The following is a 25,427-nucleotide window of genomic DNA, read 5'->3' as shown; positions in this document are numbered from 1 at the left end:
GCTAATGGGAAAGGAGAAATTTGTACTGCCAGGATCCGTGATATTAAGCCTGTGACTTTGCCTCCTAATTCTCAAACTCTTTTGTGGTGTCGTGCTGTCCTGGGAGTCGAAGGCCGAGATTATCAAGCCCTGGTGGAACCAATCCAGATGGAGGATTATCCTTATGTGAGAGCTGCCAAGTGCCTGGTGAACGTCTCCCAAGGTAAAGTACCTGTCCGTCTGATTAACCTGAGTAATCATCCTGTTGCGCTTACTAAGCATTGCCCTGTTGCCCAGCTGTCCCAGGTGTCCTTCCAAGACATCATTCGTCTTCCAGTGACAGAAAAGCCGCCAGCTGCAGACAGCGGATGCTCGCCGGTGACCCAGCCACAAGTGCCCTGGTGGGAGGAGCTCCATGTCGGGGACGAGAATACCCCCCAACGGCAACAAGAAGGGATTATACAGCTTGTCAAGGAGCACCACCAGGCCTTCAGTAAGCATGCCACTGATTATGGAGAGGTGAGTGCCATACAACACACCATACCTACTGGCTCTCATCCTCCTATCAAGGAGAGATACCGACCTTTACCGCCTACTTCATATCAGACTGTAAAGGAAATGATCCAAGAGATGAAGGACTCTAATGTAATCCGGGACAGCCGTAGCCCGTGGGCGGCACCCCTGGTCCTTGTAAAGAAGAAGGACGGTGGTATCCGTTTCTGTGTGGATTATAGGAAAATTAATCAAATAACCCACAAAGATGCATACCCACTGCCCCGCATTGAGGAGTCACTAACTGCTCTGGGCTCCTCTGCCTATTTCTCCACATTGGACTTGACCAGTGGCTACTGGCAAGTACCCATGGCCCCTGCAGATAGAGAAAAGACTGCCTTCACTACTCCCATGGGCCTGTTCAAATTCAATTGTATGCCGTTCGGGCTATGTAATGCCCCAGGAACTTTCCAGAGATTAATGGAGCGGTGTTTGGGTCACAAAAACTTCGAAACAGTGCTGCTGTATCTAGATGACGTCATTGTGTACTCAAAAACATATGAGGACCATCTGAAACATTTGGCAGAAGTATTTGAAATCCTTATCAAATATGGCTTGAAGGTAAAGCCATCCAAGTGTCACCTGCTCAAACCTGCAGTAAGATACCTGGGGCATGTGGTAAGTGGAGAGGGCGTGCAACCTGACCCTGATAAGTTAGCGGCTGTCCGTAATTGGCCGGTTCCTACTACTGTCAAAGAGGTGAGGAGTTTCCTGGGTTTTGCCGGCTACTATAGACGTTTTATCCCCCATTTTGCTCAAATAGCTGATCCTATCCAGGAGCTCTTGAGGGGGCAACCCAAAAAGAGTCCTAGAACTCCTGTGCCCATTGAGTGGAATGCGAAAAGAGAGATAGCGTTCCAATTGCTAAAAAAGAAACTGACCGAGCCTCCAGTGTTAGGTTATCCAGATTATAGCAAGCCCTTCCATCTCTATACTGATGCTAGCAAGCGAGGCCTGGGAGCTGTGTTAGCCCAGATCCAAGAGGGAAAAGAGAGAGTAATAGCATATGCAAGCCGCTCCCTGAAAGGAGCTGAGAAAAATGACCAGAATTATAGTTCCTTCAAACTAGAGTTCCTGGCATTAGTGTGGGCGGTGACAGAAAAATTCAAGGATTATCTAGCCGCCACCCCGTTCATTGCATTCACTGACAATAACCCTCTGGCACATCTCAATACAGCTAGATTGGGGGCCTTGGAGCAGAGATGGGCCTCTCGCCTTGCCAACTATAATTTCTCTGTAAAGTATCGTGCTGGACGTACTAATGATAACGCTGATACTTTATCCAGGCTTCCCACAGAGACAGCTCCTGATGATGTGCGAGATGCTTGGGAAGATGTAGAGATGCCGGCTTTCTATAACAAATTTGCTCAACAGGATCAGGCTCGAGCTACCAATGACAGAGCTGCAGTTCCTTCACCCTCCAGTAGGCCTGATCCTAAAGAAGAAAGGTGGGTGAAACTACAGTCTGAAAGTAGAGTGCTGGGTGAGTTGTTGGACTTCATTACTAGTGGCAGAGCCCCTGAGACGATTCGGCGTAAGAGTGCAGATCCTGAGCTCATCAAACTGTGGAGACAGCGCCAGCAACTCTTCATACAAAAGGGCCTATTGCTACGGAGAAGCCTAGACCCAGTGTCCAACGAGAGAGTGCATCAGATTCTCATACCCCGACGAGATGCAGGTATGGTGTTGGAGATGTACCACAATCAATCCGGTCACTTTGGGGTCCAAAAGACTGAGGCTACTATCCGCCAGCGGTTTTACTGGGTGGGCATGAGAGAAGACATGGAGAAGTGGTGTCGAGAGTGTGTAGCCTGTGCCTTGAAACGAAGTGAGCACCATGATCAGAGGGCACCACTGAGACCAATTGTAAGTACCCGTCCTCTTGAACTTGTCGCCATCGACCATGTAAAACTGGAGCCTAGTCGCTCAGGGTATGCTTATGCCATGACTATTATTGATCATTTCACAAAGTTTGTTGTAGCAGTGCCTGTGAGAGACCAGACAGCCAAGACTACAGCCGAAATGTTCTGGAAGCACTTCCTCCTGCCCTATGGATGTCCAGAAAAGATCCTCACCGATCAAGGACCTGCTTTTGAGTCCCATCTGTTCCATGAACTGTGCCGCTTACACAACTGTAAGAAGATCCGGACGACGGCCTACCATCCTCAAGGTAACGGATTATGTGAAAAAATGAATCAGACCTTGATAGAGATGCTGAGGGCCGTGCCTCCTGAGAGCAGAGGAGATTGGCCCAGTCTGTTGCCACAGCTCATGTTCACATACAATCATACCATACATTGTTCCACCGGGTATACCCCTTTTTACTTGATGTTTGGGCGCCAAGGGACATTGCCTGCTGATCATTCATTGGACATACATGTACCTGATTGCATTAACCCATTACCTAACACCGACTGGGTTGCTGAGCACCAAAGGCGATTGGATGCAGCCAAAGCCATTGTTCAGGAACGTATGGACCTTGCTAGAGACCGACAGCAGAGAGTCTATGATCAGGCAGCCCATGCAGAACCCTTGACCATAGGGGCCGTGGTATGGTTAAAGAATAACCGTCGTACCAGCAAATTGGACAGTAAGTGGGAGCGAAGTCCTTATGTTGTCACTGCAATCCCAGATGTTGGAACTCACACTTATGAGATCACCCGGGAAGACAAGGGATCCCAAATTGTACACCGAAACCGGTTGAAACTCTGCCTGACGCCAGAACCTAGTGCCGAGAGTTCTGGATCAGAATATCCGGTGTCAGAGTCAGCCATACAGCCCGAGGATCCTATGCAGGCTGTTAGTAATCTGAGGTATGACGCGGATCCCATGCATTGGCTTCTGACACCTTGGTTGAACTTGCTGGTGCCTGCTCCGGCACCTACTGTAGCTTCACCTCCAGCAGAGCCGGTTCAAGATGCTCCGGGTCCAGTTCCCACTCTAGTGGATATTGTTGTTCCAGTTGTTCCTGTTGTTCCAGTTGTTCCTGACCAAGGTCTCACGGATGGAGACCCTCCTGTTGCTCCTCTCTCGTCTACCTCGTTTCTAAGGGGAGAGGAGACCCCTGTTTTGAGAAGGTCTACCCGGATGACCAGGGGACACCCACCAGTCCGTTTAGGAGACTTTGATTATTCTGGTGGTGTCTCCTCCCAAACAGTTGCCACGGGCAATACCTTACTTGACATTTGTGCGCAAGAATGGACTCCTCCACGTGAGCCCTTGCCTGTGATACACCCACAGGAAACTCCTGGGTAGTTCCGTTATTTTGCTGTTCTATTATGGACTTATTCATTGTCATGGACTATCCTGGTTATAATGTTACGCTGTGCCAGGTCAGCGCCCCCGTTCCATTCATTATCCTGAGAGAAGAGAACGACGCCCTTGTCACTATCCTTCACATTTGCCAATTGGACCTGATGTAAATGTAAATGCAGATGAATTACATGTATGTATGCCTGCATGTCTCTTTTTCTATTTCAGGTAGAGATTCCAGTTGGGCGACCCATGATGGAGTACGAGGTCGTACTCAGCTTAAAGCAGTGGGGTATGTAGTGTACGGGAACTGTAATACCCGTCACTACCAAAGTGTCACTTGGTGTGCTGTCGTCCCTCCTTAGTTATGGAGAAGTTGGTATATGTCAGTTTTATAAAATGTCATGTAATGTATGTATTTTCCTGTTACTGAAACTTGCATGTACAGGCCTGCTAGGGGTGTCATTCCAGCTTCTAGTCAATAGAGGGAGCTAGGGAGCCCTAGTTTATATAAGGCCCAGACAAGGAAGTAAAAGTCAGTCTAGACCACAGCTCAGAAGTTTCTAGAGCCTGAGGAAGTGTCCAGAAGCTGAGAGAGACAGAAGCAAAGATCAGGAAAGCAAGAGGTACTCAGAAAGACAGAGGAGGTACTGATTAAAGCTATAGCCAAGGATATAAAGCCAGAACTAGGTTAATGGGCCTTGGTGAAGATATGCTATATTCCAGGATCAGACAGAATTAGAGTGCAAGCTCCTGTGCTGCAAGTCCTGTGTTCAACACTCTGTAATCACCTTGCTGTAACTGAATTGCCTGCATCGACCGAATTGCAAAATCGACTGTATGCCAAGGAACTGCGATTCCAATATTGTCTCTGCTTGCAAAACTACTAAAGTTGGAGTTCTGTTTTAAGACTACGTTTCCTCAATTTATTCCTGCATCCGCAAACGGCGTGCCACCGTTTACTTGGCACTGGCGTCACGAACTATTTCTACCTATACCTGCCCTTGCAGAGAGTCAGCTGTACCAGGTTAGTGTATATTGCACTACATCACCCAGAAACACCTATTGCACACAACTTGAGTACACTGCAGAAACTCCATAAAAGTGACCCCATATAAGAAACTACACCCCTCAAGGTATTCAAAACTGATTTTACAAACGTTGTTAACCCTTTAGGTGTTCCACAAGAGTTATTGGCAAATGGAGATGAAATTTCAGTATTTAAATTTTTTGGCAAATTTTCCATTTTAATCAATTTTTTCCAGTAACAAAGCAAGGGTTAACAGCCAAACAAAACTCAATATTTATTGCCCGGATTCTGTAGTTTACAGAAACACCCCATATGTGGTTGTGAACTGCTGTACGGGCACACGGTAGGGCACAGAAGGAAAGGAATGCCATATGGTTTTTGGAAGGCAGATTTTGCTGGACTGTTTTTTTTTACACTATGTCCCATTTGAAGCCCCCCTGATGCACCCCTAGAGTAGAAACTCCATAAAAGTGACCCCATCTAAGAAACTACACCCCTCAAGGTATTCAAAACTGATTTTACAAACGTTGTTAACCCTTTAGGTGTTCCACAAGAGTTATTGGCAAATGGAGATGAAATTTCAGAATTTTAATTTTTTGGCAAATTTTCAATTTTAATCCATTTTTTCCAGTAACAAAGCAAGGGTTAACAGCCAAACAAAACTCAATATTTATGGCCCTGATTCTGTAGTTTACAGAAACACCCCAAACTGCTGTACGGGCACACGGCAGGTCACAGAAGGAAAGGAATGCCATACGGTTTTTGGAAGGCAGATTTTGCTGGACTGGTTTTTTTGACACCATGTCCCATTTGAAGCCCCCCTGATGCACCCCTAAAGTAGAAACTCCAAAAAAGTGACCCCATTTTAGAAACTACGGGATAGGGTGGAAGTTTTGTTGGTACTAGTTTAGGGTACATTGTTTTTTGGTTGCTCTATATTTCACTTTTTGTGAGGCAAGGTAACAAGAAATAGCTGTTTTGGCACCGTTTTAATTCTTTGTTATTTACAACATTCATCTGACAGGTTAGATCATGTGGTATTTTTATAGACCAGGTTGTCATGGACGCGGCGATACCTAATATGTATACTTTTTTTATATATTACTTTTTGATCGCTTGCTATTACACTTTTTCTGATGTAAGGTGACAAAAAATGGTTTATTTAGCACAGTTTTTATTTTAAATTTTTTCCGGTGTTCATCCAAGGGGTTAGGTCATGTGATATTTTTATAGAGCCGGTCGATACGGACGCGGTGATACCTAATATGTATACTTTTTTTTTTATTTATGTAAGTTTTACACAATAACAGCTTTTTTAAAGCAAAAAAAATCATGTTTTAGTGTTTCCATAGTCTGAGAGCCATAATTTTTTCAGTTTTTGGGCGATTACCTTGGGTAGGGTATGATTTTTGCGGGATGAGATGACGGTTTGATTGGCACTATTTTGGGGTGCATATGACTTTTTGATCGCTTGCTATTACACTTTTTGTGATGTAAGGTGACAATAAATGGTTTATTTAGCACAGTTTTTATCTTTTATTTTTACGGTGTTCATCTGAGGGGTTAGGTCATGTGATATGTTTATAGAGCCGGTCAATACCGACGCGCCGATACCTAATATGTATACTTTTTTTTTATTTATGTAAGTTTTACACAATAACAGCTTTTTTAAAACAAAAAAAAAGATGTTTTAGTGTCTCCATATTCTGAGCAATAGTTTTTTAATTTTTTGGGCGATTGTCTTAGGTAGGGGCTAATTTTTTTCGGGATGAGGTGACGGTTAGATTTGTACTATTTTGGTGGGCAAACGCCTTTTTGATCGCTTGCTGTTGTACTTTTTGTGATGTAAGGTGACAAAAAAATTGTTTATTTAGCACAGTTTTTATTTTTTACAGTGTTCATCTGAGGGGTTAGGTCATGTGATATATTTATAGAGCCGGTCGATACGGACGCGGCGATACCTAATATGTATATACATTTTTTTTCCCTATTTGTTACCAATTTTTTTTTACTTTATTTGGGGAAAATGACGTTTTTGTTTATTTTTACTTGAAACTTTACATTTTTTGGGGGGAAAACTTTATTTTCACTTTATTTTTTGTCCCACTTTGGGACTTGAACTTTTGGGGGTCTAATCCTTTACAATGCATTCCAATACTTCTGTATTGGAATGCATTGGCTGTATGAGTAATACTGTGTGTATTACTCATACAGCTTCCGGCCTGTGAGATCCAGGGGGCTGCATCTCACAGGCTCGTCACCGGAAGGCAGCGCAGATGTCTATGGAAGGCATCGCACTGCCTTCCATGCCATCGGGTGCCCCCTACAGCCGCATGGGGACCCGATGGCACCGCCACACGCCACCACCGCAATAGGTAAAAGCCGCAAACCGCAGGTCTGAATTGACCTGCGGTTTGCGGCGATCGCCGACATGGGGGGGTCACGGGACCCCCTGCGCATTTAGCCGAGGTGCCTGCTCAATGATTTGAGCAGGCACCGGCTTCCGATCACCGCCCGCCGCGCGGCGGTGATCAGAAATACACAGGGCGTACCCTACGCCCTGTGTCCTTAAGTACCAGGACATAAGGGCGTACCTGTACGGCCTGTGTCCTGAAGAGGTTAATAGTTTGTCTGGGCGCCTCTCCATTCGCCCCACTGTGCCCCTGTTGAATTCTCCCACGTGGTATGCTAATGAATAGCATCGGTACAGGGAGGAGGAGATTGGCTATAGAGCGGGCCAATCACCTTCTCCCTGGCTGTGACAGTTCCATGCCAGGCGGGAAAACTGCAGGGGGGCACAGCAGGCGAACGGAGCCTAGACAAACTAGTAAGCAATATTACATCCGTGCACAGTGCCCTACATAACCTGCTACTTATTTAATAATGTCTGGACCCATGAAAGGTCCTCTTTAAAGGAGAATAAAAAGTTCAGTAAAAAAAATGACCCCCCTTTCCAATTTTACATTTGAAAATAAACATAAATGGTATCACTGCAACTGAAAATGCCTGAACTAATACAAAATAATATTTATTCTGTACACTTAATGTTGTAAAAAATATGAAAATGGACAATTAGCATTTTTTTAAAAATCACTTTACTTTTCCGAAAAAATTTAATAAAAAGTGATCAAAAGTCACGTGTACCCCATGACTGTTAAATTTAAAGCTCTCTGCAAAAAAAGCAAGCCCTCACTGCTCTCTAGACGGAATCAATGTCAGAATATGGCGATAAAAAGAAAATAAGGTTGTCGTGTCATTTTTACTGTACAAGGAACACAAAAAATGCAAACCCCACAAAAAATGGTGCATTTGCAGTTTCTTTTTCAATTTTACACCACAAATATATATTTCTTTTAATTTTTCAAATCATGATATGGCAAATTAAATGGTGTCATCAAAATACAACTTCTTGATCGGGCTTTGTGAACAGAACAGTAAAAAAAAACTAAATTAGCTGGGTCCTGAAAGGGTCAAAAATATTTAAAGGGGTTATGGTGTTAGCCAATAGCAGGCCACGATGGGGATGAGCCTCCCTAGCATCGCGGGTGTGGGGGAGCTTGCGGGCATCAGTAGTGACATGGGTGTTGGGGAGCAAGGTAAGTACAATCTGTGTGAGGGGCCTGGGCATTTGGGGGGGGGGGGGGCATTATAGGGGTTTCAATGAAAAATGGTGAGAAAACCAATTGCCAAATTAACTGGAAAAAAAAAATTAAATGCCAAACATTTCTCATGTACTGGCAGATGAGGCACCTGCACTTTTTACCTGCACACTTTGTTCCTGTCCTGGGTGCTTGGGGGCATATGGGCCTGAAACTGTGTAGCCAGAATATGAAGGCCGAAGGACAGGATGGTCAAAATGTACTGGGCTGTAGCACCCTGGCCTATCATTGAAAATAGAGGGAAGCTTTTGTAGCCCTTGAATATGAAGGTCAGGAAGCAGGAGGTCCAGGGCTTGGTGTTTCAGGGCACTCTGCCTGAGAAAAAAAATTCCAACGGCCTGATACAGCTTCCTGGTGTCATTTGGACAGAAAAAAAAAACTTGCTCACTCCTGTAATGGTCAATTGGTACTGCAGCTGTCTGTTGGGCATGACTTGATTCAGATGGTGTGAAAGACTCCTCAAGGAAGTCTCCGCCGGATCCTCAGTGCTTCTCTTATTCAAGTAATCGAAAACAATTGAGTTTCTGCCCTAGTGAACATCCCAAGGAGGGAAAGCACTTCTGTTATCTGCTGCTGTGGGGATCATGTGCTGGGGTGGATGGAGTATCTACAGCGTGCTGAAACGGAGGAGTGGAGAGGATGGGAGTGGTGGCAGTGGCAATAAGGGTACTTGTAGTCCTTTGGTGGCCAATCACTCTCCCTCTAATGCTCCCTGGGCCATGTGTGCAGTCAGTGGAGGGATGCAACCCTTTTTCTCCTAGGAGCACACCCTGGACTTTTGAGGCTTCTGCCTGGTGTTGGCTGGGGCGCCCTTGATGTTAGGTGGATGGGTAGCAAGGTGCAAGGCAGGAGAGCTGGTAGAGGGCCAGCGGATGGTGGAGGCAATGACCAGGCCTGTTTGGTTACAATGAAGTAGAGTCTTTCTTTACTGAATAGATGATGGGAGTTACAGTATAAATACAAGCAGCAGACACAGTTCTCAGGTATTGCACACAGTAGACTTTTCCCGAGATGGCACTGATTGTAGTAATCCTCCCTTACGCTCACTCTAGATACTTTATGCAATCTTTCCAAATGACTACAGATGTGTAGTGACTCTCAATATAGTTTCTGCAGTTCCCAGTTACAGTCCTAGATCAGATGGCTAGTCCATCTCAGAGGTGTGGCAGGCGCCTGAAGCAATTAACCCTTTCTACATGCATTAAAGTCTATTGCCATAAACGTGAATTTCCCTTACTGTTTCAGTCCAGCACTGAGGGAATTGGTCCTCAACATCTGTAAATATTCAATGCTTTCTTCCTTCAGATGGTAATTCTTAGCAACATTGTTTTCTGGCAGTTTTCCATTTCCTTGTGGGCCTACTTGGCAGAGACCAAAGCAGGTCTTGTCTGTAGCTCTGCTGGCTAGGAACTCCCTGCTATACAAGCTGGGGGAGGGGGGGACTACTAATTCTGGACATTGATATTGAAACTGGCATGATGCTTGAAGAGTAAAAATAGATATGTTCTTTCTTATGTCAAAGATCCAGTACATCACGTTGAACATCAGCTGGTTCGTAAATATATAGGGGTGGAATATCGTTGCTTTTCCCTTTCTCTGTAGGTTTGCAGCAATCTAGTTATGACATGAGTTACAGTACAATGTATATATATATATATATATATATATATATATATATACAGTTGCAAGAAAAAGTATGTGAACCCTTTGGAATATTAGGGATTTTTACACAAATTGGTCATAAAATGTGATCTGATCTTCATCTAAGTCACAACAATAGACAATCACAGTCTGCTTAAACTAATAACACACAAATAATTAAATGGTACCATGTTTTTATTGAACACACCATGTGAATATTGACAGTGCAGGTGGAAAAAATATGTGAACCCTTGGATTTAATAACTGGTTGAGCCTCCTTTATCAGCAATAACTTCAACCAAACGTTTCCTGTAGTTGCAGATCAGACTTGCACAATGGTCAGGAGTAATTCTTGACCATTCCTCTTTACAGAACAGTTTCAGTTCAGCAATATTCATGGGATGTCTGGTGTGATGTCACTTTCTTGAGGTCATTCCACAGCATCTCAATCGGGATGAGGTCAGGACTCTGACTGGGCCACTCCAGAAGTCGTATTTTCTTCTGTTTAAGCCATTCTGTTGTTTATTTACTTCTATGCTTTGGGTTGTTGTCCTGTTGCAACACTCATCTTCTGTTGAGCTTCAGCTGGTGGACAGATGGCCTTAAGTTCTCCTGCAAAATGTCTTGATAAACATGGGAATTCATTTTTCCTTCGATGATAGCAATCCGTCCAGGCACTGACGCAGCAAAGCAGCCCCAAACCATGATGCCCCCACCACCATACTTCACAGTTGGGATGAGGTTTTGATGTTGGTGTGCTGTGCCTCTTTTTCTCCACACATAGTGTTGTGTGTTTCTTGCAAACAACTCAACTTTGGTTTCATCTGTCCACAGAATATTTTGCCAGTACTGCTGTGGAACATCCAGGTGCTCTTGTGCAAACTGTAAACGTGCAGCAATGTTTTTTTTTACAGCAGTGGCTTCCTCTGCGGTATCCTCCCATGAAATCCATTCTTGTTTAGTGTTTTACATATCGTAGATTCGCTAACAGGGATGTTAGCATATGCCAGAGACTTTTGTAAGTCTTTAGCTGACACTCTAGGATTCTTCTTCACCTCATTGAGCAGTCTGCGCTGTGCTCTTGCAGTCATCTTTACAGGACGGCCACTCCTAGGCAGAGTAGCAGCAGTGCTGAACTTTCTCCTTTTATAGACAATTTGTCTTACCATGGACTGATACACAGCAAGGCTTTTGGAGATACTTTTATAACCCTTTCCAGCTTTATGCAAGTCAACAATTATTAATCGTATGTCTTCTGAGAGCTCTGTTGTGCGAGGCATCATTCACATCAGGCAATGCTTTTTGTGAAAAGCAAACTCAGAACTGGTGTGTGTTTTTTATAGGGCAGGGCAGCTGTAACCAACACCTCCAATCTCATCTCATTGATTGGACTCCAGTTGGCTGATACCTCACTCCAATTAGCTCTTGGAGATGTCATTAGTCTAGGGGTTCACATACTTTTTCCACCTGCACTGTGACTGTTTACATGTTGTGTTCAATAAAAACATGGTATCATTAAATTTGTTGTGTGTTATTAGTTTAAGCAGACTGTGATTGTCTATTGTTGTGACTTAGATGAAGATCAGATCACATTTTATGACCAATTTGTGCAGAAATACATATAATTCCAAAGGGTTCACATACTTTTTCTTGCAACTGTATATACACAATGTACAGTACAATGTACAGTACGGTCTCGATGGTTTTTTCCCTATGGAAAAAACGGCAAAAAAGACACGTTATCGTGTAACTATTAAAACAGGGTGCCAGCAAAGGGGGCAAAAAAGGATAGCAGGCGCACTACCAGAGGCCCATGATGGGGATACAAGAATGACGCGACCTCTATCTGAGCTTCATGGCAGCAACAAAGGGGACAATTACTTTTGAATTTTGGGAATGTAGAGGGACAGCTATGGCCACACTCTTGAACCATGATCCCAGTGGTGTGGAAACAGCTCCTTGGTTATCTACCAGGACACATCTTTCCAGAAACAGTCATCATACGCATCCTGATGGATGTTCCTCAACTCCAGTGGGACTGTCTTGGACCAAATTAAGGAGCTACTATATATGAGGTATCTTGAAAGAAGAGATCCTGAAGTGGCTCCTGTTGTGTCTGTCGGGAAGTCAGTCAGTGGTCTGTACCGCCATGCTGTGAAGGAGAATTCCCAGCATTGCCTAGCAATAGATCCGCAGAAATTGGATAGCACATGGATGGCTTCTGCAGTGACCAGGAACGGGTGTGGTGATGCCACTTATGCAGTGGGCCAGGATACGGTTGGATAATAGTCTGTATTTGTTTGTGACGCCAATTGCAGCATGCGCAGGGTACTACCCCAGGGCCCTTCCAAGGTGTTTTAACGCACGTCACAGATTAGGAATGCCAGAGTGGTGTAATGGCCTATAATGTCTCTGTAGGTTTGTGATAATTGTGTCAACGGTGTCTCCTACCTGGGTATGGCTGGACTCCTGGCTCACTTGCAATAAATTTGAGTGTAGTGATAGTAGGAGACATAGAGGAATTTTGCAGCAGAAATGATGTCTAGACCTTTAGCTGAAGTTCAAAGTTTTTTTTTACTGAAGATAACTTGTATCCAAGCAGTATACAGCTTTGGTCTCTGGTCCCAGCAAGTTTTGGCAATGATTGGCAGGAAAAAATGCTTCTGCTGTATAGGTGGGGAGCTTGCAGGATAGTACGTCTGCTCGATAGCTCTGTAACTGTGGCAGGAATTAATCTTCTGCGCTTTTCTGTAACTCTGCTGTATGGGGACAGACTATCTGAGGAGGAATGGCTTCTCCTAGGTCTCTGGACTTTACTCACAGGTAGTTTCTCAGGGGATGCTTTCTTCCTGGAACTCTGGAGGTTGTCTGCTTTCTTTTCATCCAGCTGAGGCTGAAGGTTCTCAGACTGGGTATGTGATCAATGTCCCAGCCGAGACAAGATCCTGGCTTTCTTTCCTATGCAGGGGATCTCCTAAAATATATCACACAGCCTTCCCCTAGCAGGGAAGAGGCTTCACTAACTCTAACTTCCTTCTCCACCCAAGCTGCAGGATGTGGGAACAGTCCACACCTCCACTGAGGGGGAACTGAGCTGTAATAATCCATTCCAGCTTAGATACACTAAACTGGGACTACTACCTTGCCAATGCATTGCTGCCACCTGCTGGTAAACTTGGAAATTTACAGTAACAATTGTGTTTAACATGGTTTTACATGCACATTTGTGAAGACATAATATAAATTATAGCAGATGACAATATACAGGCTCTTAGAAGACAGTAGCGGGATAGAGGCGTGTAGTAACACAACTCTGGGGTGTTACACTTCTATGTGCTGTCTGCTTTTTTCTTGTTCCTATAGACTTGGAAGGGCGAGCCTGATCTGCAAAAATGGACAAAAGTAGGACCTGTGGTGAGTTTTACGTATCTGGCACACAGATCTGCGAAAAAAACCTGGATGAGTGCATTTCAGTGGATTTAAATAATTGCGATTTACAAACGATCTTGTGCATGAGCCCAAAAATAAATGTATTTTCTACTTGTCTCTGCTATGATTACTGCTTCTGGTGCCGGGTTATCAATCCATCAGAATTTTCTGGGTTCCTGTGCCTTTTTTTTTCTTTTATGATAAATTTCCTGTTTTTTCAGTGCTGATTTTTGCTATGGTTTGATATAAATTACAAAAAAATAAATCTTAAATCGGTGGATTTTTCCACTTGTGGGTTTACAGTGCATTGGTAGTGCAAGTAAACATTTGCTAAATGAATTGTGGGTGCTTTATTTGAGTGGTCTCCAACCTGTGGCTCTTTAGCGATTATGAGACTACAACTCCCAGCATGCCCAGACAGCTTGTGGGTGCAGATAATCAACCACAGATAATAAACTGATGAATTTCATTTTACACATATATTGTGTCTTGCATTGCCCTTGCAGCTCTTATTGATGTGCCCACACTCTGGCATTGGGACAGGCCCTGTGTCGGTGGGTGAAGTGGGTGAATTTGGCTTGAGTCATGTAACCAGTAGGCAATGGTTGTGACTTTCTCACATATCAAGCTCTGAATCTAAGAGAGCAAGAAATCGAAATGTTAGATTATCCAAGGACATTTGGGTATAATATGGATTTCTAACATGGATGTGCACGTTTTATATGGATCTGCAAGAGGATTAGCCCCATATTATCTATATCTATATCTATCTACGGTATCTATCTATCATCTATTTATTATCTATCTATCTATCTATCTATCTATCTATCTATCTATCTATCTATCTATCTATCTATCTATCTATCTATCTATCTATCTATCTCTCATATTTATATATCTGTCTGTCTATCTATCTAATATCTAACTAAAACACCAAAAAAGGAAATGGGGCCAGCACAAATAGAAATGAATATAACCTTTATTGCAGTCTCAACACGAGACTAGATATGGTAAAATACAAGTAAAAAACAATACTGTGGTGGGTATGGGACACACAGGAAGAAAAGCAACACCACTAGTAATGGACATATATATATAAATATAAATATCAATCTAGATATCCAGGCTGGTAGAATCATATAAATATAACATAGTATATAAATAAATAACAAAGGCCGGATACCCAAAATAGCAGGCAAAATCACAGATCATGAAACCGAATGGAGATCCAAAAGCAGTACAAAAATTTATAAAGTGCAAAGTGCCGAGATAAAAGTACAAGAATCGGATTGATGAAACATCCACAATAAAGCTATGACATTAAATACCTGAGTGGTGAACACACACATCTTTCCGCCTGAAGAAGCTGACGCGAAACGTGCGTTGGGGTTATCCAGTTCACCACTCAGGTATTTAATGTCATAGCTTTATTGTGGATGTTTCATCAATCCGATTCTTGTACTTTTATCTCGGCACTTTGCACTTTATAAATTTTTGTACTGCTTTTGGATCTCCATCCGGTTTCATGATCTGTGATTTTGCCTGCTATTTTGGGTATCCGGCCTTTGTTATTTATTTATATACTATGTTATATTTATATGATTCTACCAGCCTGGATATCTAGATTGATATTTATATTTATATATATATATGTCCATTACTAGTGGTGTTGCTTTTCTTCCTGTGTGTCCCATACCCACCACAGTATTGTTTTTTACTTGTATTTTACCAATTTCTGGTCTCGTGTTGAGACTGCAATAAAGGTTATATTCATTTCTATTTGTGCTGGCCCCATTTCCTTTTTTGGTGTTTTACTTCACGTGCAGGCTTGGCACGGGTACTCACCTCTGCGAGTCATTTATTGGTGTTTACTAATATCTAACTAACCTAACCAAGTGAACTGTCATCCGCACACTTAAAGGGAACCTGTCATCAACGTTATGCTGATCTCACTGAGGGCAGCATAAAATAGTGACAGAAATGCTGATTTCAGCGGTGTGTCACTCATGAGCTAAAAGTAAGTGGTTGCCGAGAACCAGCATCATAATCATTTCAGTCCAGGCCTTGAAAAAAAGTCAAATCTACTTGAGAAGAGTCATGGTTATTCATAATCTCCTGCTCTCTTACCCATCTGCTGATGATTGGCAGTCCTCTCCTAGAGAGAAAGGGAGAAAACTAGGTAGAAGACTGTCAATCATCAGCAGGTGGGCGAGGAGAGCAGGAATTCATGAATAACCATGACTCTTCTCAGGTGGCCGGACTCTTTTCCAGGCCCAGTCTGCCTAGTCCGCAATGATTGCTGGTTCTCGGCAACCACTTATTTTTAACTTATAAATGACAGATCACTGAAATCAACTCCCCGGTCTCTACTTTATTCTGCTGTTAGTATGGGCAGCATAAAGTTGATGATATGTTCCCTTTAAAGTCTCTTCACACTAAAAAAGGACAGTTCATGTCTTCTTTTGATTAGAGCACCAGTCCTGGACTTAACATTGGTGACAACGGCATAAATGTAGTACCTGCCATGACCTGCAGAAAGCACCCTATCAGCCTGGAGGAAGCTGGGAAGGATTGAGCAGTGCACAGCTTCTACTAGTCAGAGGTTATACTCAGGTCGAGTCAGGGCTATGAAATGCGCCAGCTTTGGGGAACTAATACAAAGCTGTGGTAGAGGACTGGGTGTGTTCAGTTGGCTTTCTTTCAGATGTTTCCACACTCAGAGATTGAAACCAGCCATTTTATTACAAGGAGCTTACATTATACATGTGGTTGCCTGGTGAACGACTACCGAAAAATCTCCGCTATACAAGTGGTGAGACCCGTAGAGGCCATACACAGCATATAACATTGACATATCTTTTCTCTTTTAAATATAACAAAATACTAAAAGGTGAACATAAACAACAGGGGATAGTTATAATTTAGATATGATCCTTAAGGTGGACGGGATTTCTCATCATTCTGTCCGTTCCAGTGACATAAGTGGGGAGATTTATCAAACTGGTGTAAATTAGAACTGGCTTGGTGTCATATTTACCCATCCTTTTATACCTTGATATTAAATAAAATAAGACCAGACCACCGACTTGGTTATAAACATTTTATTGATATTGTTAATCTTTAATGGAATTAATCGGCCACTGTGTTTTATGTTATTAAAACCTATGTCAAGCAATATTATCAATTAATAGCATAACTTCTGTATTTATCCAAAACTTTACTAACCATAACATGACCATCCATTTAGTCCGCTCCTGTAGCGACTATTACCCCATACAAACACTGTGACGTAAAATGGGAGGGGGGTTGGGGATTCTTCTGTGTGCCTTCCGTGAATGCGCTCCAACTAACCGTTGCTTCTCTTTTAACAGGCAACTCGTGCTGATCGTTACTACCATCACCAATCAGCTTCTTCTCCAGCAACTCGCTCGAGGATCTCAGACTGCACCATGGCATCTGTAACCCAGGTAAGTAAATCACATCACATCTAACTAATTGCACTTGCCAATTGAGGGCTCATGACACCATGTCCCCCCTTCTTGCAATTGCAATAAGGTATGTTCATAGTTACCCATAGCAACCAATCAGATTCCACCTTTTATTTTCCAAAAGAGCTGTCAAAAACAAAATCTGGAATCTGATTGGTCGCCATGGGCAACTAAGCCAGTTCTACTGTACACCAGTTTGATAAATCTTCTCCAAGATATTCTCCTGCACACATCTTGTTTTTCTGTATGTTTTTTGGCATTGCCTACCTCTGACCATACTGTTAAAAGATCCATGTATCATCTCCTTCTTGTGTTTTTCTGATTTCTCCTCAGTCTTCCTTCCGCTGATACAGCTTCATAGGACCAAAGTCCAAGTTTCTGGACAATCTTTGCATTTTGACAGTGTTTGTCGTAATACCCATTGGCTTCATCCGTACATGTTCATATTCCTGGAGATCAGGCATATTTATTATAATAGAAAGCTTGCCTATATTCATTCCTCTTCAACTGAGCTCGAACATCTCCTACCAGCTTTGGCTTTAGGCTTTTACAGGAGGCGTAATTTGCAGCCTATTTGGTTCAGTTGAGAGGAGTATAAAAACTGAATGTACTTGTTATTGAGGAGGGGGTACAGCAAGGGTAGACCTTGAGAGTCAGGGACTAAACAAACTTGACCTCTTAATAATTAGTATTTGGTAAATGAACAGTTGGGCATGTGCAGTGACCCAGTTTGGTATATGCTGTGAGCAGCTATGCAATGTGATATATCTTTCACATTTTGTACCGTCATAATGTTTTATACAGTGTTATACTGTTTGATACTGTGTGAAGCTGAATCGAGGGTTAAAGGAATCTTCTCACTTTGGCAAATGGCATTTATCATGTAGAGAAAGTTAATACAAGGCACTTACCAATGTACTTGTTTCCAGGGGTTATGACCACCCTGCAGTCCAGCAGTGGTGGCCATGCATGCTGTGGGTTTTCGCTCTGGTAGATAGGGTAAGCGGGCACAGTACAGAGGCAAAATACATGTTCTTAACTTAAAACATCAGTGTTTATTCACACTTCAGGCAATTGCACAAAACAGCACGTAACTTTGCAGTCTTGGTGTTAATTCACACACAATGGAAAGTTCATATAACACAAGTCACCTTGCTGGCAGTTCTGCCTCCAGTAGTCCACAGCAGGCTTTAGGGGGCCTGTTTCCCCAGTATGCAGCTCTCAGCCTTCCAGCACGGCACAAAGCCTCAGATCCCAAAAACAGAAATATCTCTACTGAGCCCAGCTGCCTATTTAAGGACAGCCAGGTGCTGCCAAAATCCGGACCGGCACTTAAACTCCGGTCCAGTATTTGACCTCACCTGGCTGGAAACCAGCCTAGTCGCACATGCTGAGAGGAAAATACCTGCCTTGCCCGACACAACCCCTCACTGTGTCATAATGCACACTATGGATTGCAGGGTGGTCGTATACACTGGATATAAGCAGGCCCGGTGCTATAATAAGGCAGACCAAGCTGCCGCCTTAGGGCGCTGAGAAGGGGGGGGGCGGAAAAATGAATTTATTTTTATTTTTATTAATTACTTGCATGACTGTTCTCCTTTGTGTGGTGGTCCTCATATCTTCTCTCTGGGCTCCCGAGTCCTGACAAGTTGTTTGAGGACCTTTCCCACTCTGCCAATCAGTGGCCGCAGCTGTGTCACGTGTCAGGGCAGTGATTTCCTGCTGAGCCAATCACTGGTCTGACACATGACACAGCTGCAGCCACTGATTGGCTGAGTGGGGAAGGTCTTCAAAGTTTTGTCGGTAGCACAGAGAGAAGATACCAGGACCACACAGAGGAGAAGGGGAGCTGCTGCAGATGACCAGGGCCAGGTGAGGAGCATAATGTTTATTTTTACACAACATTAATAGAGGGGGGAAAAGTGACATGGGGGGGGGGATGTGACATGGAGGGGGTTGAAATGTGACATGGAGGGGGAGAAATGTGACATGGGGGAACAAATGTGACAAAAGGGGGTGATGTAAAAAGCAGGGGGTGATGTGACATAGAGGGGGAGAAATGTGACATAGATGGGGAGAAATGTCACATTTCTCCCCCTCCATGTCACATCACCCCCTATGTCACATTTCTCATCCCCCTCCATGTCACATTTCTCCCCCCTCCATGTCACATTTCTCCCCCCACCATGTCACATTTCTCATCCCCCTCCGTGTCATATTTCAACCCTATCCATGTCACATTTCTCCCCCCTCCATGTCACATTTCAACCCCCTCCATGTCACATTTCTCATCCCCCTCCATGTCACATTTCTCCCCCCTCCATGTCACATATCTCATCCACCTCCATGTCACATATCTCACCCCCCTCCATGTCACATTTCTCCCCCCTCCATGTCACATTCCCCCCCCCCTCCGTGTCACATATCTCATCCCCCTCCATGTCACATATCTCATCCCCCTCCATGTCACATTTCTCCCCCCTACATGTCACATTTCTCATCCCCCTCCATGTCACATATCTCATCCCCCTCCATGTCACATTTCTCCCCCTCCATGTGACATTTCTCCCCCCTCCATGTCACATATCTCATCCCCCTCCATGTCACATATCTCATCCCCCTCCATGTCACATTTCTCCCCCCTCCATGTCACATTTCTCCCCCCTCCATGTCACATTTCTCCCCCCTCCGTGTCACATTTCTCCCCCCTCCGTGTCACATATCTCATCCCCCTCCATGTCACATATCTCATCCCCCTCCATGTCACATTTCTCCCCCCTCCATGTCACATTTCTCCCCCCTCCATGTCACATTTCTCCCGCCTCCATGTCACATATCTCATCCACCTCCATGTCACATATCTCATCCCCTTTCATGTCACATTTCTCCCCCCTCCATATCACATTTGTCCCCCCTCCGTGTCACATATCTCATCCCCCTCCATGTCACATATCTCATCCCCCTCCATGTCACATTTCTCCCCCTTCCGTGTCACATTTCTCCCCCCTCCATGTCACATTTCTCATCCCCCTCCATGTCACAAATCTCATCCCCCTCCATGTCACATTTCTCCCCCCTCCATATCACATTTCTCCCCCCTCCATGTCACATATCTCATCCCCCTCCGTGTCACAGTTCTCCCCCCTCCATGTCACATTTCTCCCCCCTCCGTGTCACATAGCTCATCCTCCTCCATGTCACATATCTCATCCCCCTCCATGTCACATTTCTCCCCCCTCCATGTCACATTTCTCCCCCCTCCATGTCACATTTATCATCCCCCTCCATGTCACATTTCTCATCCCCCTCCATGTCACATCATGCCCTCCTTTTTACATCACCCCCACCGAGTTGTGGGGGGGGGGGAGGGGAGCCAAAATGTAGCTTCGCTTGTGTGTGAAAAAATCCTTGCACTGGCCCTGGATATAAGCAGTGTATAATGTGATGGAAAAATAAATCAAGCCAGCAAAGGAAACAACATGGACAATCACAATACAGTAGTAAGTGCCTTGTATTAACTTTGTCTACATCATAAATGCTATTTGCTGATGTGAGACAACCTCTTTAAATCCTTTCCCTAAGATACTGTTGCCAGGGAAAAGCAGGGCTTAACCCCTGAGCTTGGCCTCTTCCCTGTGATGTGAGTTACCCGAGAATCAGAGACAGGAGTGTGTAGTAAGCAGCTTAGGCCGAGTTCACACTTCAGTTATTTGGTCAGTTATTTCCATCAGATGCCTCAACAGAAATAAGGTATAATGATTTGATTTGCACCCTTTTTGTGTTTTTGACCCGCACCAATAACTGACCAAATAACTGAAGTATGATAGAGGGGGGGAAATGTGACATGGGAGGGGGGGATGTGACATATAGGGGGTTGAAATGTGACATGGAGGGGGAGAAATGTGACATGGGGGGACAAATGTGACACAAAGGGGGTGATGTAAAAAGCAGGGGGTGATGTGACATGGAGGGGGAGAAATGTGACAGAGGGGGAGAAATGTCACATTTCTCCCCCTCCATGTCACATCACCCCCCTATGTCACATTTCTCACCCCCCTCCATGTCACATTTCTCATCCCCCTCCGTGTGACATTTCAACCCCCTCCATGTCACATTTCTCCCCCCTCCATGTCACATTTCAACCCCCTCCATGTCACATTTCTCATCCCCCTCCATGTCACATTTCTCATCCCGCTCCATGTCACATTTCTCATCCCCCTCCATGTCACATTTCTCATCCCCCTCCATGTCACATATCTCATCCACCTCAATGTCACATATCTCATCCCTCTCCATGTCACATTTCTCCCCCCTCCATGTCACATTTCTCCCCCCTCTGTGTCACATATCTCATCCACCTCCATGTCATGGGGGGAGTTATTTCCATCAGAAGCCTCAACAGAAATAAGGTATAATGATTTGATTTGCACCCGTTTTGTGTTTTTGACCCGCACCAATAACTGACCAAATAACTGAAGTATGAACTCAGCCCTCAAGTCCTGCAAGCAGCTTCAGTTGGATTTGAGACTTAGGGGGAAAACTCTTTAGAGGGAACCTGTCACCGGGATTTTGGGTATAGAGCTGAGAACATGGGTTGCTAGATGGCCACTAGCACATCCGCAATACCCAGTCCCCATAGCTCTGTGTGTTTTTATTGTGTAAAAAAAACGAGTTGATACATATGCAAATTAAACTGAGATGAGTCAGAACTTGAAAATATGACTCTTCTCTTGTCACACAAGTAAGATATGACTCTTTTATGTTAATTTGCATATGTATCAAATCGTTTTTTTTACACAATAAAAGCACTGAGAGCTATGGGGACTGGGTATTGCTGATGTGCTAGCGGCCATCTAGCAACCCATGTCCTTAGCTCTATACCCAAAATCCCGGTGACAGGTTCCCTTTAAATGGTTTGCAGATAAAGTATTTTTTGATCCGCAAAACACGGACAGCAGCAATGTGCGGTCCGCAATTCCGGATCGGGGCCGCACGTCGTGCGGCCCCATAGAAATGTATGGGTCCGCAATTCCGTTCCGCAAAATGCGGAATGGAATTGCGGATGTGTGAATGGAGCCTTAGTCTGTGAAAGTAAGTAACATATATGGCTACTGGACTTAACAGCAGTTGATTTGGTGTAAAGGCCTCAGCTCCTAGCCATATGAGTGTGGCGGCTTGCAAGTGCTGCCTTTGGGTGCCTTCACACGGGGCAGATTTTGTGGTAGAAAATTCAGCGACTGAAAATCAGTTCCATTCACCTGATTGAGGCTTGCAAAAATCCATTTGCTTGCTGTCCCATTCAAATGAACTGAACTGATTTTCAGTCTTGTAATTTTCTGCCACAAAATCTGCCGTGTGTGAAGGGGGCCTTTGGAGTCTGCAGCTCACAGTTAGGAATTGCAGATATTGTGGAAAGAATTGCATCTCTTGGCTGGATTAGCATGTGAAATACTGTTATATAAGAAACAGCATCTAGAAGGGAGTGTAGGATACTACCTGTGGGTCCGTCATGTCCTATTAGTCAGACTTCTTATTTGATAAGAAAATAGAGGTCCTTAGGTGATCAATTAAAACATATGTTTTCTGATTGGGACGAGCTAGGTATGAGAGCTTAGTGACATATTAGGGTACTTTCACACTTGCAGCAGAGAGATCCGGCAAGCAGTTCCGTCGCCGGAACTGCCTGCCGGATTAGGCAAAACGTATGCCAACCGATGGCATTAGTAAGACTGATCAGGATCCTTATCAGTCTTAAAAATGCCTGATCAGTCGAAAAAATGCATTGAAATGCCGGATCCGTCTTTCCGGTGTCATCCGGGAAAACGGATCCGGCATTAATTCTCTTCACTTATTATCAGTCTGCGCATGCGCAGACCGGAAGGACGGATCCGGCATTCCGGTATTCTGAATGCCGGATCCGGACCTAATACATTCCTATGGGAAAAAATGCCGGATCCGGCATTCAGGCAAGTCTTCAGTTTTTTTCGCCGGAGATAAAACTGTAGCATGCTACGGTTTTCTCTTTTGCCTGATCAGTCAAAATGACTGAACTGAAGACATCCTGATGCATCCTGAACAGATTACTCTCCATTCAGAATGCATGGGGATAAAACTGATCAGATCTTTTCCGGTATAGAGCCCCTGTGACGGAACACTATGCCGGAAAAGAAAAACGCTAGTGTGAAAGTACCCTTAACAGCATGTCAGCTTCTTAAGTTTATGGCAAACACTTTTAGGGATAATGGAATCAAAGGTTAAAATACATTAGATATTAATTCTCATACATGCTAGAAAACATTTAGCCAATTAAAGGATAACTGTCGTATTTTTTTGGAGTATTGGATTGTGGTGATTAATCACCTTGGTGGCCCTATTTCAAATTTTCACTGTGTACTCAATTACCCCTTAATTCCACAGTTTTGTACCCTGTACTGCCTACTTTTACCTGTGCTTAAAATCGGGTTGCTAGGCATTGTCCGTCTATCTGTTGAAGGACGGAGGACGCAGAAGCACCCAGCGTGCAAGGTCAGATTACTGATAGCCAGGGACTGTAAGTAAATGATTAAAGCCAGGTCCTCCCCAGCAGCTGATAACAGTGCCTGGGCTGTGTGCACTTCTCCCTGTCCCTGCGCTTGGCAGACGCTCCCTCACTCAGCAGAGCTGGAGAATGCAGAGTGGAAGCAGCGCAGACCAGGGAAGGGAGATCTGCCATCTGCTCAGTGTATAATGAAAGCAACATGTGGTAAGAGGACCCCTTTGTGCTGCAGGAGATTAACCCTTTAGGGGGGAGGGCTTTGGTTACTGACACTTTTGGAGGGCTATTGTTACTGGCTAGTGAGGGCAGGCGGGATTAGCCTCAGGGTGAGGGCAGTGGCGGCCATCTTAACTGAATAGTGAAATTGCAGTTTTATGCAGACTGGTTGCTAAGGACTGAATCCGATTAAATATGGGGTAATTCAGTCTAATAGTAACTGATTCTGGAATATCATGTTATTAGTATCTACATATATGAAAATTGAAATTAGGGTCTAAATGTGACAATTATCCTTTAACTATTATGACATGTAAAGAGGAACATGAACAAACAAGAACTTTTAACCAATTAAGAATTGAGAAGTGTACAAGAGGTGAGACTTTTATTACGTGTGGTGATGTTCTAATGAGGTCATAGAAATGAATATTAAGGCATTAATGATGTAATGTATGAAGAAACATTGTCTATGGACTGTGGTAGAATGTGGAAAACTTGTATTTTAATACTAATTATTCATTTGTTTTCTGGTGTATTAAAGACCATGTTTGGGGACCTATGCAACGTGCTGGTCCACAGGGGAGAACATGTGAGGTTCATGATGGGCCGACGGGTACAACAGTTCATCGGGTATTCGCGGTTAGCAGACGCCTCCCTTGGCCAGCAGTGCAGTGAGGGGGAGAACAGCACTGGATTCTCCGGGGCACACTCTGATATGAGGGACACAGACCAGATGGTGGCTGAGGTGCCCTTAATGGTAACTTGGTTTTATGTGCTTATGGATAGGTCCCGTTAGTCGTGACGCCAGTACCGTTGTGGTACAACAATGGTGAGAGTAGTAGTTGAATTAAGGAATAAGACAGCAGTTGAATCCAACTCACAACTTTTACTGTTTTGCTGGTTCTCAGTAGCAATGACATTCACAGATAACACAGTCTCTCTTGTATGCAGAGGTAACAAATTGTAATCCCAGGTAACAGGTTTCTTGTAGATAAAAATTTCAGATTAAAGTTCAGTTATGTTAGTGAAAATCCAACTAGCTGGTATCTAGCGCCTTGCCTTATTCTAATCCCAGTAACTTGGCTCCTCTGGACCGTGGGACCTCAGAGAGGGAGCTGAGAGGAGGGGGTCCTCTCTTTCCCCCTGCTCCTCACTCCAGCTACTCCATCTCCTCAACACACACACACACACACACACCCTCTCTCACTAACTCAACTAGGCCTGACCTGTATATATATTCTAGTGCTATCTCCATCTAGTGGTGGATGTGATGTAGTGTACCCTACCAGCCTGTTAACAAGGGGCGTTGCTAGGGTCTGAAAACATCCGGGGCACAAGCCCATTGTATCACGCCCCCGTGAAGCCACGCCCCCACCCCATGAAGCCACACACCCATGGGCCTTCACAGTAGTTAACCCCTTTCAGCAGTGCCCCCCTTCACAGTAGTTATTAACCCTTTTCAGCAGTCCTCCCTTCACAGTAGTTATTAACCCCTTTCAGCAGTCCCCCCTTCAGTGAATGAAAGACTGCTGAAAGGGGTTAATAACTACTGTGAAGGGCCTAGCTGTATTGGCAACCCCACAGATCATCCCCTCAGTAATCCGTATCCTGCAGTAACTGTACTTTAAATCAGCACTCATCTC

This window comes from Bufo bufo, chromosome 1 (assembly GCF_905171765.1).
Source record: "Bufo bufo chromosome 1, aBufBuf1.1, whole genome shotgun sequence".
In the NCBI taxonomy this organism is placed as follows: Eukaryota; Metazoa; Chordata; class Amphibia; order Anura; family Bufonidae; genus Bufo; species Bufo bufo.
This window is presented reverse-complemented; position numbering follows the sequence as displayed.